This window comes from Pan troglodytes, chromosome X (assembly GCF_028858775.2).
Source record: "Pan troglodytes isolate AG18354 chromosome X, NHGRI_mPanTro3-v2.0_pri, whole genome shotgun sequence".
NCBI lineage: Eukaryota > Metazoa > Chordata > Mammalia > Primates > Hominidae > Pan > Pan troglodytes.
The window spans coordinates 64,397,635-64,402,466 of record NC_072421.2 but is presented as its reverse complement, the minus strand read 5'-3'; the positions used below and the strand labels follow the sequence as shown (position 1 = coordinate 64,402,466).

The 4,832-nt window shown below is 38.3% G+C and overlaps 1 non-coding gene across 1 annotated transcript; it reads left to right on the top strand.

The window, feature by feature from the left end:
* Positions 1–4,167: 4,167 nt before the first annotated feature.
* On the top strand, positions 4,168–4,274 carry LOC112207169 (U6 spliceosomal RNA). The gene has a single exon (XR_002941632.1). It is a non-coding gene; the product is annotated as a U6 spliceosomal RNA (small nuclear RNA).
* Positions 4,275–4,832: the final 558 nt, after the last annotated feature.

Sequence of the window (4,832 nt, the reverse complement as noted above, 5' to 3'; positions counted from 1 at the left end):
TTGCTAGCTTTATACATATCCTCTGCATTCTAGTTTCTTTACTTGTAAAATTGGAATGAAAATAGATGCTTAAACTCTATGGTTGTTGCAAGGTTTAAATGAGTTAACATATGTAAAACATTTAAAACAGTGTTTTGGAGATGGTAAGTGCACAGAAATTGTTAGTTATTCATGTCATGCCCTTCAGGAGCACTGGGCTGGAAAAAGTTTGAGAACAAATTTGGTGTGGTGTCCTTCCCACAATAAAGCTGTTAAGTGAGGTTACAGCTATCATGGAACAAGGCACATTAGGGCACCTACAAATCCATGTGAGGCCTTTAGTGCTGCACTTGGCGGTATTTTTAATGCGCCCTTGTTTTTTTCCCCATATTCGATATTCTGTATCTTTGCCCACTCCTCAAACCATGTATCCCACTCCACCCAACCACTTCCCAGTTGGAAAAAGATATCCCTCTACTCTGCATCTTTCTCAGACTGCCACCCTGTCTTTCCCTTCTTCATTACTGATAAGCACCTCAAAAGGGTATCACGTCAGTCTATCAATTCCCTCACTTTACAATCTGCTGCATTCCATATTATACTCTCACCACTCCTCTGAGAGTGCTCTAGCAGATATCAACAACCTCCTTATTGCTGGATCCTGAGGTCTCTTTGCAGCAACCTTGCTTATTTGACCCCTGCTCCATGGCCTTTGACTGTTGTCTACTTTCAGCTTCTGCCATACCTCTCATGCCGGCTTCTCCTCTTACCTCTTTGATAGTTCCTTCTCAATCCCATCTGTAGTCTTTTCTTCTTCATACACCTAAAAGTTTGTTGTGCCTAGAAGTTTCACCTATTGACCCTCTTATTTTTGCAATCTATACATTTACCTTCAACAATCCCATCCACTGCCAGTACTTTATTTACAGCAATGATTAAGCATGCAGGTGTTAAAGCAGGACTGACCTGGGTTTAAATCTGGCTCTGCCACTTACTAACTGTGTGAATTACTTAACCTCTTCTAAGCCTTGTTTTCCTCATTAGTAAAAAGGGGTCAAATTTGCTTCCTAAATCATAAAGTCTTTGTGAGGGTTAAATGACATAGTGCCCAGTCTTTTCTCTTGACTTCAGTTCCATATAACTGACTGCCTACTTAAAATATCTACCTGCATACCCTCAGAAATCTAAAACTCACTATGTTCAAACCTACCCTCATGGTTGTTTCCTCCAATTTTGTTTTTCATCCTGTGTTCTCAATCTCGGTGAATGACACCACCATTTCTCCAGTCACCTAAGCTGTAATAAACCTGCACATTCATACTCTTAGATCTCTCCCTTTTATTCACCCTCCACGTGTTCAGCTAGCAACTAAGCCCTACTTTTTCTCTCTTGTTAATATACGTCCTGTCTGTGTTTTCCTCCCAATCTTCTGTGCTGCTGCCTTAGTTAAGACCTTCATCTACATAGTATTCTAATTAGTTCTCCCTTCATATATCTGGTCTTTTAATTGGTCTCCCTGTCTCCTGCAGCTTTGTTCCCTTTTAGTCCATTCTCTAACTGCTGCTAGAATAGTCTTCTACTGTCTTCTTAATGATTATAGAATAAAATCCAAATTCTTTAGTGTGATATGTAAGGACCTCAATGATTTCACACTTCCATGTCAGATAGCTTATGCTACTTTCTCTACTGGAAATGCTCCCTCACCTTGGCCTTCTAATAAGCATGTACTCAATGGCCAACATTTAGCTCCAGATTCACCTCTTCCAGGAAAATTTCCATGGCTGCTTTACCTTTTGCTCCAGTTTTGTGTTTCCCCACTCTTCCTACACATATTTACTTAAATACTTAAATATTTTCTTAAATATGTTGTCCCATGTACTAATATACATATCCACCTTCCCTTACTAAGTTGTAATCTCCTTGAGGGCAGGGACTTTGTTATGATCCTTTTCTGTTTTCACTCTGTTTTGTTTCACTGCTTATCATAACATATAATACCACAATATTGTCAGTCAAAGAAATGCATGAATGAACCAACCACTCATGAGCTGCACTAATAAAAATGTACACCATTAGGTGCAAGAAAGATGATCATCCTGTTTCTATTACTTTTTTATTTTGCTATAGTCAGACCATCATTTAAAGAGAGCCTTGGCTAAAAAATCTTTCAGAGCCCTTCTGTTTCTGAGAGTTCTTCATTCTACTTTATCCTCAATACTATGGGGGATACCAAGGTATGAGATATAATATGCATTCACAGTAAGCTTACAATATTTCTGACCAAATGAGGTTAACATCTATGAAAAACTCAAGCAGAAGTATGTTTGGAATGATAAGGCAATAGTGCTAGGCATCAAATTAGTAACACAGCATCATTAAAAAACTCAGGAGGGGATATTTAGCTAATGGCTGGAATGGTTAGACAAGTCTTTCTGAAGGGATGGGACTTGAATTGAAATTTAGCAAATGAGAAGGCATGAGTAATGTAGTAATAACAGCAAAGAGACAGAATAGCAAACTGGTTAAGAGTATAGACAGTCCAATTTTCTGGCTTTAAACTCAGCTCTCCCACTTACTAGACCATATGACTTTGGGCAAGTGACTTCACCTCTCTCAGCCTCACCTAATTCTTCCATACATTTAAGATGGAAATCATATTTGCCTCATGTTGGGAAGATCAAGTAAAATATTGTGAATAAAGAGTTTAGAAGAGTACCTAGTTCATAGTAAGCACTTAATGAGTCAATAAGTATTGGTTGTTTTTATTATGCCTTACATATACTGAAGGCTTTCAGTTTGCACAACTTGTTTTGCATATTTCCTCAGCGACCCTGTGAGAACTGGGAAGTGTCTAATTTCCATTTGACAAATGGTAAAACTGACGTCCAGAAAAAGGAAGTGACTTATCAAAAGTGAGCTAATGGAAGAGTCCAGCCTTCCTTTGGCCATTGGTTAGCCTTTTATACTCAGTGATATCACGGCTTCTCCGTAGCTGTTTTATTCACGTCTGGGAGATAAAGTGGAGTTGGGTACAGCAAGGGGTAGGGGGGATAATGGGAGAAGAAAAGTGTAGACAAAAAGCCAGAACTATCTTCAGGATTTGATGTTTGTTAAGGATCACCCAGCTCGGTGGATAAGGTTCAGGTCCTGCCTTCTAGGACACAAAAGAAGCACAATAGACAACCCATCCTACTAGGATAGAAATTATTTGGGAGGATATAAAATAGTTCCATGCCTCACTCTCCTTGTCAGCCATCAAAACAAACAGAAAGTTCTGAAAGGGTTGAGTCAACTTCCTGAGGAGGAAAGGGGAGCTTTTCTGCAATTAATAACATCTGGCAAAATTGTTTCTGATTAGTCAGCATGTGTTCCAAGGGTAACTTTTCACATTGGGTGGTGTGTAATTCATGTCCGGTTGTCACACTGAGACAAATGTAGCAATAACTACACTTTTCTCACACAAACAACTCATCAGAACCCCCATCTAGGGAAAAACTACATCCTGGATTAGCATTTTTAAAAATTACTTTTATAGGCTGTATTTCACAAGGGTTCTTCCTCCATGCGTCTAGGCAAGGTCTCTGACTATAAAGCCACACACAGGAAAACAGCCTCACTATTTCTCTTTGAATCACTTCTCCCTTTCACTCCCCTTTTCTCTCTCTGTCTCTCTCATTCTGTATTTGTCTCTCTCTCACACACACACAGACACACATACACTCACATACACACAGAGTTCCAGTTCTATTTCTCCATGTTAAACTGAGAAATCGATACTCTCACATCACCAGTGTGATTTCTAAACACTACAGTTTAGAATACTTTTTAAAAATGAAGTACAGATCAACAAACTATGCCAAGTGCCTACCATGTGCCAGATATTCTGCATTTTTAACAGAACTCCTATGACAAAACTTGGTTGTGGAATATTACTCATCTCTATCTTGCAGACAGGCAAACTGAGACTTGAGAAAAGCAAGAAACAATGGAACTATAAATCAATGCCAAGTATCTCTGGCTCCAAAACCACATACTCTGTACATTAAAGCCTCTCATTGTGGAAATAATAGAAAACCAACCAGGCACTATGAATGCTAAACCTATATCTGTCTTATTTAATTCTCACAACAAACTGATGAGTTAGCTAGTGCTGTTATCTACACTTTACAGATGAAGAAACCAAGGCTCATGCTCACTTTCACAGCACATAAACTAAAATTGGAAAAATGAATAGATGATTAGCATCGTCCTTATATAAGGAGGACACATAAATTCATAAAATATGCTATATTTGTCTATATTTGTACAATAAAATGATTAGCAACATGAATGAATGCATAACTTCCATACCCAATATATTCACTGAATCTCATACACATAATATTGAGTGAAAGCAATGAGACAAGAAAAGAAAACATAGCATATGATTCCATTCATATAAACTTTAAAAAACAGGCAAAAGTAAACTATAGTGTTTATATAGAGAGAAAAGCAAGCAAGCTATTATCTATTATTGCATATGCTCATTCATATTGCTTCCCTCTGTTTCTGCTTCTTTTTTTATGCATAATATACCTTAAAATAAAATTTTATTTTTCTAGGCCCTAGGGAAGGGCCTGGGACCTTTCTTAAGAGAAACTTTACAGGCTTTACCTTGGGATGCACCATAAGTACAGACATGAGAACTGTGAGAGGACCAAGCCAGGGTAGAGGGGTTGGCTGGGGACAATTATTTCGCATGGCGTGCTGTGGGCAAAAGCATTAGCTTACAGGGGATAAATAGATCTTCAAAAAAGATATGTTACATGCCAAAAAATGCCTCATGACTCATTGTACTCCAAATCCCTATAATG